This window comes from Schistocerca piceifrons, chromosome X (assembly GCF_021461385.2).
Source record: "Schistocerca piceifrons isolate TAMUIC-IGC-003096 chromosome X, iqSchPice1.1, whole genome shotgun sequence".
NCBI classification, from domain to species: Eukaryota; Metazoa; Arthropoda; class Insecta; order Orthoptera; family Acrididae; genus Schistocerca; species Schistocerca piceifrons.
The window spans coordinates 169,309,970-169,323,512 of NC_060149.1; the positions used below are offsets into that span (position 1 = coordinate 169,309,970).

Sequence of the window (13,543 nt, forward strand, 5' to 3'; positions counted from 1 at the left end):
TCGTCTGTCCACAAAATCTTCCACGGCCAATCATTGTCCACTTCCATGCGAACAAGAAATTGTAAAGCAAACGTCTCTCTTGCTGGCAGGTCAAGAGGAAGCAACTCGTACACATGGGTAATTTTGAATGGATAGCAAAGAAGGATGTTTCGTAGGATTTTATGCACCGTGCTCACTGGTATGTCCAAAGTTCAAGCAATTCTCCGTGCACTACACGTTTGCACACCACCACTCGCCTCCTCCCGTACTGCTGTGGCCACTGCTTCCACTGACGTCGAATCAATTCGTTTCCTTCCTCTACGAGGTTGCACACCAGAAGAACCCATCTTTTTGAATTTCCGAATCATTTTCTCCAGGCCGGCCGCTGTGGCCGAGAGGTTCTAGGCGCTTCAGTCCGGAACCGCGCTGCTGCTACGGTAGCAGGTTCGAATCCCACCTCGGGCATGGATGTGTGTGATGTCCTTAGGTTAGTTAGGTTTAAGTAGTTCTAAGTTTAGGGGACTGATGACCTCAGATGTTAAGTTCCATAGTGCTTAGAACCATTTGAACCATTTTATCTAGACCCACTGTAGTCATCGGACCAAGGCGTTTTTTCAAACCGTTCAATGTCCGGAACTTCTGCAGAGCGACGTGTGCAGTCCTTATTTGTAACACAGCTTTACAAGCAGAGCGAAATCCGGCATTGAGGCAGTCATGGCGAACGTCGCAGACGCGAAAAGAGGAAAGCCGTGTACCCGGCGTGTTTATAGCAACTTCAATGGGCCGTGCGCATGACACGTGTTTTCATTTACGTATTCTCACACGTACAGCGCCATCTATTGATCAATTTTCACACTATTTTTTTTCTTCTGCCATACGTTTTCCCTCTTCTCCGATAAATTTCCGTTGCAGTTTGACGTCATTCTGACCAGTGGTGTTGTTTCTACAGCGTTTTGAAAGTTTAATTATAATCACCCTGTATATAAAAATTTCTCTAAGGTTGCAGAGAATTGAATGCTTAACCGTTGTTGAAGTGGTTCTACATAATCTATTTCTGCCTCGTTAATGAGAATATAACTTATATAACGCAAATGTCAAATAAAAAAAATAAAAAATACAATACTATACAGCAAGTGTGGTGAAAATAAGTTGCATTATGTAGAGGGAACTGATAAACTATATTTTGATGTGAAATGTAGTCTAAGCAGATTGTTGGTTGATAATAGGCTATCTCTAACTATTTCAAGTGAGAAGGTGTCGGTAGAGTCTGGAACATGCCAGGACACTGCATGAGATTCAGTAGTTTTGTGTTTGTCTTAATGTTGGTAGTTGTCGTATATTCTACGTGATACCTTAGATACATACACCTGGTATTATACAGATTAAATACTAATTGAGCATTTGAGCCATGGAATACATGAATTTTAGCTTTACATGAGGAATACACTTACGATTGTAAATTTGTTAGTAGAAATAGAATGTAGTTCATTGGTACCTGAATACAGTATTCCTTAAATAACTTAATACATTACATTTTTAGTTTTACACATATTTCATATAGAAAATACATTTGAAATGTAAAAGTCATTGATTGTAGCTTTACATAAAGAAGATAATATACTTCTGCCTGCACGTAGTAAGACGGATAAGACATTACTGCTTGTGTGCAGTACACTTTAAACAATATGCAATGTGTCGTTGGGTAGGACGAGCCTCGGAATAAAAGTCCTTCGACTCTTCTCCTCCCAAGCAACGGTACGTTATTACTAGAGTCTTAGTATGTGGTGTCAGTGTTTGTTTGTTTCATGACTGTCACTGCCAGTTGTGTTATTTGTGACTGTGTTTCGGCATGCAGTGTCATGTGTTGTTGGTTTGGGTCCCTTATGCGTTGATCTCTTCAGACTCATTTTCACTTAGTGTGTTGGTTTCTTCCTCGGTTTCGTAATCTGTGGTTGTGCAAGTATCCTCCCATGTGATTTGTTGTGTTGTTTGTGCTTGTCTACGCCTCCTTCCATATGGGTTTTGGCGCTTGTATTCTTCATGCAGTATGTTCGATACAATATCGGCTACTCTGTTTATTGTACTCCAATCATCGGGATTACGCATTATTCTGGCGATGTCACCGTCGTTCTGTATAGGTCTCACGTGTGCTACCGTGTTGCGTAGCAGTGTTACGTGTATTGGTGCCCCAGTTTCTCCGCAAATGCATATTCCGTCCTTAGTTACTTCCATGCGGTTTAAGTGTACCGGTACGGCTCGTGGCCTGTCAGGAAATGGACCATCCCAGTGCTTGGGTCGACATGTTTCACTTGTAATATTTCGCATACGTCGGGAAGGAAAGAGTACCCACACGGCGACCCTTGTCGGATGCGTCCCAATCTCTCTGCCATGTTTAAAACCGCCCCATCACAACGCAAAGTGCCTCTACTGATGTGGTGTCGAAGGCTCCGCTCATTCTCAAGAGTACACTACGTTGACCTCGTCTAGCAATTATCTTGTTAGTCTGTATGTTCAGTCAGTGAGCCCAGGCACTTGCGCCGAAGCATGCGATGGATTCAAAATATCGCAATGTGGTAGGTCCTTATCGTCTTAATATGTAGTTTGTACTGAGTCGTGTTGAGTCTTGCTAGTTTGTGCATAATTTTGGAGGCTTTGTCAATTGTGAGTTTGATATGATGGTTGAAAGTCTGTTTTTCGTGAAGATGCAGTCCTAGATAACGTGTGGCTTGCTTCCTCTGCATGCTAGTATTGTCTAATTTTAGAATTGGATTCCTCTGCGTTGTCCCTCTGAGCAGTAAATATACAGTTTTGTGCGGAGCTATTTTTAGTTTATTTTCTTTGCACCAGTTGTTAATTTTCTGAAGCAGTTGCGTGCCTTTTGTCTCCAGTGCTGCTCTGGAGTTGGCTGACACCACTACGAGCAGGTCATCTGCGTAAGCCACCACACCTCTCTCCATGTCGTCACCGTCCAGGGTGTTCAGCAAGGACTCGATTGCGATATCCGGGAGAATTGGTCCGCAAATCGAGCCCTATAGACATCCCTCAGTTATTCTCTCGACAACCTTGCGTGTACCAGCCCTACACTCCGCCGCTCTGCCTCTGCAGTAGTCGAGGAGACTATTGTAGAGGGAAGGTGATAACCTCATTTCCCTTAACCTTGCGAAGAGGGACGACCACCACAGGTTGTCAGAAGCCCCTGCTATGTCGATTAGTATGGCGGCCACTTATTTATCGCTCATGCTATTTGTTATTGTCAGTGCTTGATTGACGGCGTCTTCTATTGATCTACCTTCCCTGAAGCCGAATTGATGGGGCGTTAGGCGGAGGAGACGTCTGTGCGATTGTAAGCGGTCACACAGGATCCTTTCCTGTACCTTGGTGAGGATGTTTAAGAGGCAGATCGGTCGGTACGTTTTGCGGTCTTCTGGCTCTTTGTCCTGTGATTTCCCAATTACTACTACATTAGCAGTTTCCCAGAGGTTTGAAATTCTGGCTATTAATAGTGCCTTATTGAACATATTAGTAAGAAGGTATGATTTGTGTTACTGTTTGTTTTAATGTTTCTGAAAATATTTTGTCTGGGCCGGATGCTTTTCGGTTTTTAAGCCTACTGATTGCCGTCGCGCGACTTGTTCTTGTAAGAATGGTATGGTTACACTGTCACCGATGTATGGTCGCCTCGTCCTCTTCTTTAAGTCAGCGTGGTGTCGTTCGTCTTGTGAGGGTCGTCATCTGGGAGGAGCCTGGAGGAGCCTGTTAAGCAGATTCTCGACTTTTCTTCTCCATCCTCTAGTCATTGTGCCGTCAGCTTGTTTAAGCGTTGACAGAACTGTCGGTGTTCTGTAGCTGGGTTTTGATGAAATTGGTCCAGTAGTCTTGCCTTGTTCTCTTTAGTTGTTTTTGATATTTCTGGTTAGCACCACGTTACTGGTCGAGCCTTATCTATCTTTCAGGAACTGTCTTTACTTGTTGGTAGTACTTTCTTTTGTCCCGTGAATCCTTCCTTAATCTTGCCAGTTCTGTCGACCACGGTTGTTTCTGTCACTACCCAGTTTTTACCCGTGGTATAGCTGCTTCCTGTGCCCTTTGTAGGATCTCTGTCAGTACAATGCGTTTCGTAATGTATACTGCCTTGAACAGCGTGTAGTGCCGACGCCTCAACAACATTTCTAACTTCTTGCCAGTCGGCCTTCCTATGTGTAAATGCTACTGTTCATTGTCTATGTTATGTGTACTGGCGTGTCTGTCTGTGGTTATGATGATTGCATTGTGGTCGCTGTGTGTGGCTCTATCTAATACCCTCCATGTGTTGACTAGTGAGAGATTTTGCGCTCCCTAGAGAAAGATCTGTGTGACGTACGCCACCAGCGTCTCCGCGGTAGGTATGTGTCTGTTCCTCCCTGTTCACTATGAAGAGGTTGCATTCATTTACCACGTCAAGCACTAGTTGTCCTCTGTCGTCAGTTCTATCGGAGTTCCACAAGGGGGATTTTGCTTTGATATTGGTTAGAATGAGCAGCCTTTTTCTCTCTGAGTGTCGTGCAATGTCTTTTCCTTTGTCTAAGAAAGGTCCTATATCATACGAGTGCTCAGCGTATATCGACGACATGAGCCATACATCCTGTCCGTCTGTCATTTCTGCTGTGGCGATGTGTTCAGAGCAAAACTGGGTGATCTGTGTTACTAAAAGGTTTTTATTAACTGCTATTATCGTGGCTTTCGCCTTTGGTGCTCATGCTATTCTGATGTAACGTAAGCGGAACGCATATGGACTGTCCCAGGCCCCACCTTGGGACTGGTTAGCATTAAACTGAGAACTGGACTGCGGAAGTCAGAGTATTTGTACCGGCTGGTCTGTGCCGACGACCTTATCGTGTGGCAAGAATGACTAAATGAGGCCTAGCTTTCTGGACACGTCAGCGCTCTATACTGCGCAGTGTCACAACCACTCTCTTCAGGCCTTCAGTTGCGTTATTTCTGCAACGACTGTGTGCTGAAAGCCACTCTTCCACATGACTCACAAGCTGCTACTCCACTCTGCATGGCCAACTGAATGACGCTATGCTCTCTACTCCGTGAGGTCACTCTGCTGCATCGGTTCCTTGGTCATCGAGCACGGGTGATTTGTGGCAATTAACTCGTTGGTGTGCTCGTGTTACATGCAATATTGGCGGTTTTTTCTTGTTAGCTTTCCAGCCTAGGTATTGCGTACTAGCCGGCCTTGGCTTCATCCAATCCGCTGGCACCAGCCAGGGAAAACATTTAAAAATTTTATGTCCGCCTGGAACATCGTTCTGGAGTGCAAAAAATAAATGTTATCTGTCAAATAACTGAGCAGTCATTTGATGAGGATAATATACAGTACAATATTCGAGTTCCCAGATCTTTTCAACGCAAAATTCCTTTATTTCGACACAAAACTGAAACTCAAAGTGTACTTCCTATTAACGTTCGAATCTGTCAATCGATGAAGCGAATGGGTGATACGAAGTACACTACTTCTCTGTCTCATCTTAACGCATTTATGAAGTATTATGACATGTGTCTCTGTCAGAGTTATGCGCACATAGTTTTAGCCACTTGTTTCCAGTTATTACGAGAGAGAGAGCACAATGAGCTAGTGTTCTGTTGCGTTCTTCTTCATGACCTCTACATCTACCTCTACACAGACACTCCGCAAGCCACCGTAGGGGGCAGGGCGGAGTGTACCATGTACCATTACTAGTCATTTCCTTTCCTGTTCAACTCGCTAATAGAGCGAAGAAAAACGACTATCTAGAGTGACGCACCAAAGAAATGGTATAGGCATGCATATTCGAATACAGAGACATGTAAACAGGCAGAATACGGCGCTGCGGTCGACAACGCCTATACAAGACAACAAGTGTCTAGTACAGTTGTTTGATCGTTTACTGCTGCTACAATGGTAGGTTATCAAGATTTAAGTGAGTTTGAACGCCATGTTATAGTTGGCGCACGAGCGATGAGACACAGTATCTCCGAGGTAGACATGTAGTGGGGATTTTCCCGTACGACCATGTCACGAGTGTACCGTGAATATCAGGAATCCGGTAAAACATCAAATCTGCGACATTGCTGCGGCCTGTAAAAGGTCATGCAAGAACGGGACCAACGACGACTGAAGAGAATCGTTCAGCGTAACAGAGTACAGCCCGTCCGTAAATTGCTGTAGATTGCAATGCTGGGCCATCAACAATAGTCAACGTGGCAACCATTCAACGAAACGTCATCGATATGGGCTTTCGGAGCCGAAGGTCCACTCGTGTACCCTTGGTGACTGCACTACACAAAGCTTTATGCCTCGCCTGGGCCCGTCAACACCGACATTGGACTGTTGATGACTGGAAACATGTTGCCTGGTCGGACGAGTCTTGTCTCAAATTGTATCGAGCGGGTGGACGTGTACGGGTATGGGGACAATCTCATGAATCCATGGACTCTGCATGTCAGCAGGGTATTGTTCAAGCTGCTGAAGACTCCGTAATGATGTGTGCGTGTGCGGTTGGAGTGATATGGGACCCCTGATACGTCTAGATACGACTCTGACAGGTGACACGTACGTAAGCACCCTGTCTGATTGCCTGCATCCATTCATGTCCATTGTGCATTCCGACGGACTTGGGCACTTCCAGCGGGACAATGACACGCCTCACACGTCCAGATCTGGTACAGTGTGGCTCCAGGAACACTCTTCTGAGTTAAAGCTCTTCCGCTGTGCACCAAACTCCCCAGACATGAACATTATTGAGCATATCAGGGATGCATTGCAACGTGCTGTTCAGAACAGATCCCCAAGAGAGCTTACGGATTTATGGACAGCCCTGCAGGGTTCATGGTGTCAGTTCCCTCCTGCACTACTTCAGACAATAGTTGAATCCATGCCACGTCATGTTGCGGCACTTCTGCGTGCTCGCCGGGGCTCTACACGATATTAGGCAGGTGTACCAGTTTCTTTGGCTCTTCAGTGTATATACCTCCATATGAGCCCCAATTTTTCGTATCATATCTTCGTGGGCCTTACGTGAAATGTATGTTGGTGGCAGTAGAATCGTTCGCTAGTCAGCTTCAAATGCCGGTTCTCTAAATTTTCTCAATAGTGTTTCTCGAAAAGAACGTCGCCTTCCCTCCAGGGATTTCCATTTGAGTTCCCGAAGCATCTCGTAACACTTGCTGGTGTTCGAACCTACCGGTAACAAACCTAGCAGCCCGCCTCCGAATTGTTTCGATGTCTTCCTTAAATCCGATCTGGTATGCATCCAACACAACGAGTAGTGCTCTAAAACAGATTGCACCAACGGCCTATACGTGGTGTCCTTTACAGGTGAACCATACATTCCTAAAATTCTCCCCACGAACCGAAGTCGACCATTCACCTTCTCTACCACAGTACTCGCATGCTCATTTCATTTCATATCGCTACACTACGTTACGCCCAGATGTTTAAACGACTTGACTGTGTCAAGCAGGACACATGCTAACGCTGTACTCCAACGTTAGGCGTTTGTTTTTCATGCTCATCCGCATTAACTTACATTTTTCTACATTTAGAGCTAGCTGCCATTCATCACACCAACTAGAAATTTTGTGTAAGTCATCTTATTTCCTCCGTCACTCATCTTCGACACCTTACTGTACACCACTGCATCATCAGCAAACAACTGCAGATTGCTGTCCACCTTGTCCGCCACATCTTTTATGTATATAGAGAACAACAGCAGTCCTATTATACTTCCCTCGGGCACTCCTGAAGATACCCTTGTCTCTGATGACACAAGTACAGTATCCACATGGTACTGTTAAGTTCAGACTTCATACGCTGCTGCCCTGCGTATGTCATTTCTGTCAACGGGCTTGCTTTCATCATGTCAGTTAGTGAGACGCATAGTGATAACAACCGGCTTTCGGAATTTATTATATCGAACCACTGCAAATGCGTAAGAAAAACAACAAAATTCATTATATGTGTACACTCTACACGCAGCATGATTGGTGTCTGTCGTACAAATCCCAAATCGTGATACGTTGGTCTGAGGGCGTAAATAGTTCAGGATAATGGCAGTGTAATACGTCCAGTCATGGCACTTCTGCTTCGCGCTGTTTTAACGGCATGCTGTCGGATGTAGGGTGCAGCGGTTATATAAGGGACGATCAAAAAAGAATCCGTTTGAAAGCGTTAGAGCCAAGAACAGTCAGTCGGCCACAGTAACCTGCACATCACGGCTGGGTTGCGTATCGATTTTCTGGCACGCTGCGTGGGTGTCGGCGGCAGCAGTGGCAGGTAGTCCTCTCATTTACGAATACGCAGCTGGAGTGGGCGCATGGAGACTTCGTGAGCGGATTGGGGCAGCGCAAGTGGCAAATGTTCAAAGAAATAAAACGCAGAATGAGATTTTCACTCTGCAGCGGAGTGTGCGCTGATATGAAACTTCCTGGCAGATTAAAACTGTGTGCCCGACCGAGACTCGAACTCGGGACCTTTGCCTTTCGCGGGCAAGTGCTCTACAATCTGAGCTACCGAAGCACGACTCACGCCCGGTACTCACAGCTTTACTTCTGCCAGTATCTCGTCTCCTACCTTCCAAACTTAGCAGAAGCTCTCCTGCGAACCTAGTTCTGCAAGGTTCGCAGGAGAGCTTCTGTACAGTTTGGATGGTAGGAGACGAGATACTGGAAGAAGTAAAGCTATGAGTACCGGGCGTGAGTCGTGCTTCGGTAGCTCAGATGGTAGAGCACTTGCCCGCGAAAGGCAAAGGTCCCGAGTTCGAGTCTCGGTCGGGCACACAGTTTCAATCTGCCAGGAAGTTTCAAATAAAACGCAGTTGCATACTTCCCGACATCGCTATCCCACCGTCCTACACACACACACACACACACACACACACACACACAGCACTACTTAGCTACACTGTTTTGAACTGTTCTGATAACCAGTGGGCTTCCCGCCATTTTAAACTTATGGCAAGTGGATTTTTATAATTTCTCGCCGTTTTCAACTTAGGGTAAGTGACGTTTTTGAATTTCGCGTGAATTTTAATCTTAGGACAGGTAACTTTTTAATAACTTTCCATTTCAAAGTTTAGAGAAGTAGATAGCAATTGTTTAAAAATGCAAGCTGTGCCAGTAAGCTCGCGGACGAGACAGGTGCTGCAATTTAGAGCAGCAAAGCAATATCAGAAATTTTCAAATAAAAAGGCAGTCTCTGTTACAGGTATTTATTTTAAAATGGGCGCGTTTCGTGCTAGAGGTGCATCTTCAGAATTTCTGTAAATTAACAATAGCGTATGTATTACATATAGTTGCGACCACGGCCCTATTCAACCCCTGCTAGTAACTATTAATTTAAGTAACTTATAAAAAGAACTTGTCTTAGTGTAAATTGCATTGAATGGAACGAAATCACAATCGTGAAATATAAAATCGAAAGCCCGAAAGGTAAACAAATTTTTATAAACATTCCTTCTAAAACAGATAACTACTAGAATGGACTTCCCGTATCTATGCGCACGAAGAGCCCAACCGGGAGTTGGCTCTGAGCACTATGGCACTTAACATCTGTGGTCATCAGTACCCTAGAACTTAGAACTACTTAAACCTAACTGACCTAAGGACATCACACACATTCATGCCCGAGGCAGGATTCAAACCCGCGATCGTAGCGGTCACTCGTTTCCAGACTGAAGCGCCTAGAACTGCACGGCCACAACGGCCGGCAACCGGGAGTTATTAGACAGTCGCACTCACCAAATCATGGAGAAAACAGGTGCGTGGATAGGCTTGCGGTGAACAGGCATATCGCACAATAGTAAACAATAACTGCACAATGCAGCGTGTTGGGTGCGACAGCGCGCTGCTAACTTACGTAATGTGAACGAACAGGTGACTCTAAGCGCCCAGCGTGGTGGCGTTAGTTGTGCCTGTTTTGTGGTAACCATTTACATATTGAAGGATAATTCAAAAAAATTTAAAAAAATGGCGCCAGAAGTAAATAGTTTAAATAAATCAATATTCATTAAATAATGCCTTAAAAGTAATTTAAACAAATATAAAGTTGAAAATCAAAGGAGCAAACACGAGGTCATAGTTGGCGGGTGACAAACGGCAAAGCTGCTGGTGGTTACGTAGCCATAGAGAAACCGGCTACGAAATTTTTGTACAGCTGTCATCATAGTCTCATAAAAGGTTTTATTCTTAATGACAGCTTGCTCTTTGAGACTCAAATCTTCCGGATGCTTCAAATATTTTGTTGTCTTAAATTCCTCTAGTAAAATTTTTACCCTTAGTTGCCACGTGAAGAATTTGTAAAAAAATCTATTGTTGGTTCGGCGTGCCTGATAACCTTTAGACGCTCCGCAAACGAAGAATTGTTTTCCACAGCGCCCTCCTAGTAAGTAAGTGCTCACGAAAACGCTTTCTAACCTCACGTCCTATCTATCCGACGTATGCACGAGGACACTGGGCGCATGCCAGTTTGGAGGCCCCAGAATCAGCGAAGCGATCTCTGCTAGGTAGTTCGTTATGAATAAGCTGGTACTGAATCCGATTCCGGATGGAATAAGAGATTCTAATACCATCCTCCTTAAGGAGACCTGCAAGCCTGTATGATACGTCACGTACAAATGACAAAGCGATGTAAGTACATTCAGACGTATTATGAGAATTGTGGAGCATATTATTCATATTGGCTAATTTCGATCAGTGTATCCTTATCTATAAGACTGGGGTTATAGCCATTAGAGTATGCGATATATTTCAAAATATTCATTTCAAGTTTCATTATAAATACTTCTCCTTTAGCAACCACATATAGGGTGGAGAAAAAATGTAGATATGTCACGAAATTTTAACCCTGGATAGCTGATGCCAGTAGGAACCAAAATTACTAATTTTGTGTAGGTCGACAACGCACCATTTTTAAACAACGGAAACTTGGCGCCACGCGCTCCTGTTTGCCGTGGGATTGACCTGTTGACGTTCGTCGGTTGAAGGGCAGCGCTATGGTTGTCGATTCACACATACAAACGTCCCTCGCCCCGTCACTGCCCCAATGTGATACGCACACGTGTCGAATAAGTCTTGCTGTTTGTCTCCACCTCACGTCAGAGGCATTCACACGTAAGCTTCGCTCCGGAGCGCATACACGTCAAATGGCTCTGAGCACTATCGGACTTAACATCTGTGGCCATCAGTCCCCTAGAACTTAGAACTACTTAAACCTAACTAACCTAAGGACATCACACACATCCATGCCCGAGGCAGGATTCGAACCTGCGACCGTAGCAGTCCCGCGGTTCCGGACTGCGCGCCTAGAACCACTACACCACCGCGGCCGGCCGCTTACACGTCACCTGCGATTTAGTCATACAGTAAACATGGCGGCACAGTATTCGTTTGAAAAGGAACGATATATGGTTTTTGTTCATGGACTAGCCGACGGTAATGCGCATGAAGCTCGACGGTTGTATGAGGAACGGTAACCAGCAAGACGCCACACACACCCGTAAACGTTTAGCAATACACCAGCGACTTGGCGAAACAGGCTCGTTAGCGGGATATCATGATGATATTGGAAGACCTCAAACACGACGGGATGCTCCATTTGAAGAGACTGTTCTCGAGCGCTTCGAGGAAGCACCCAACACAAGTACTCGAGTGGTTGAACACGACTTGGGGCTCACTCATCGGTTAGTCTGGGAGGTTTTGAGGGATGACAGCCAGCATCCGTTTGATTTCCACCCTGTCGAAGACCTAAATCCTGTGGCGGATTATGAACACAGGCTAGGATGCTGCCGGCGGTTTCTGTGTTGCACGAGATCCCGACTTCCCTGTCATTGTGTTGTTTGCCGACGAGTGCACCTCCCATTGGGATGGCCTTTACAACACTCGAAATGTTCATTACTGGGCAAGGGAAAATCCTCACGTCACATGCGTCCACGGACATCAGGAACGATTCTCCCTCAATGGCCAGGCATTGTAGGCGACCATCTGACTAGGTCGGTCCGTCTACTTCCTCGGCTTACCGGGACAAATTACCTTCTTCACTTTTTTCAAGAAACTCTACCCAGCCTGCTGGAAGATGTTCCCTGGACATACGGCTACGCGTGTGGTTGCAGCATGATGGGGCGCCCGCACATAACAGTCGTGCTGTGCGCAGATATTTAAATGAGCTCTTCGGCGTGTAGGCAATTGGCAGAAGTGTTTGTAGGACATGGCTCCCGCGACCACCAGACCTCACGCCACCGGACTTTTTCCTGTGGGGATTCTTCAAGGTTCTAGTTCACCCATTCGGACGCGAACCACCTAGAAACGAAGAGGAATTAATGGATCACGTTCAACATGCCGCCAATCACATCGGGGCAATACCAGGAATCTTTGAAAGAGTTGGGCAAACACCGCTCGACGTCACCAAGCTCGTGTCGCGTCAGAGGGTCGCCAGTTTGAGCACCTGCTTTAAGTAAACAATGCCTTAGCTACAAGAAAGGCCCTTTTCAGGGCCTACACAATTTGTAAACTGATTTCTGTACGCGAACCTGACAGCTGCTGACGGGTTTGTTCCCGGTACGCCTTATCATGAAATCACAATGGATGTGTCGGGACCCCGACGTATTCGCCCCCGGGCCCCCAGAGTGGCAGGTTCGAATCCTGCCTCGGGCATGGATGTGTGTGATGTCCTTAGGTTAGTTAGGTTTAAGTAGCTCTAAGTTCTAGGGGACTGATGACCACAGCAGTTGAGTCCCATAGTGCTCAGAGCCATTTGAACCATTTTTTGGAAGGTTGGAACGCTACCACCGAGCACCTTGGATACGTCGCGATCTCCGGCAGGCAAAGCATTCGCGGTCATGCGTTGTCCAGAACATCCGGCAACAGGGCAATCCCGCGCCAATCGAAGCGCGTGGCGCCAGGTTTCCATAGTTTAAAAACTGTGCGTTGTCGACATGCACAACATTAGTAATTTTGGTTCCTACTTGGCATAAGCTATCCAGGGTTAAAATTTCGTGACGCAGTTTTTCTGCACCCAGTATATGTCAAAAGCCGGGTTAGCCACGGGGAACTGTTTAGCGTGGCACCTAGCGGACATATTCGTCAACTGTCTGGAGTGCTGGCCGAGCGGTTCTAGGCGCTACACTCTGGAACCGCGCGACCGCTACGGTCGCAGGTTCGGATACTGCCTCGGGCGTGGATGTGTGTGATGTCCTAAGGTTAGTTAGGTTTAAATAGTTCGAAGTTCTAGGGTAGTGATGACCTCAGAAGTTAAGTCCAATAGTGCTCAGAGCCGTTTGAACCGTTTTGTCTGGAATGCAGTTATTTTAAGCAAAAGTCCCCTTTTGCACAGAAAGTATTGTACTACAGTAGGTATGTCGACAATGTTTTTAAAAATTTTAACTGTGCGGGTGAAGATGTAAGTACATTCGTGGAGGAATTTTGTGACTTGTATTCTAAACTATCTTTTACGCACGAACTAATGGCCCCAATCGATCATTGAACTATTTGGATTTACGCTTTCGATTAGTAGAAGGGCTCATTAAGCATGACACTTTTCGGAAAC

General features: G+C 45.7%; 1 protein-coding gene across 1 annotated transcript in view; it reads left to right on the plus strand.

Annotated features, from left to right (window-relative positions):
• Nucleotides 1-13,543, plus strand: part of LOC124723042 — a 318,102-nt gene that overhangs the window by 65,331 nt on the left and 239,228 nt on the right. The gene's annotated exons all lie outside the window — the stretch shown is intronic.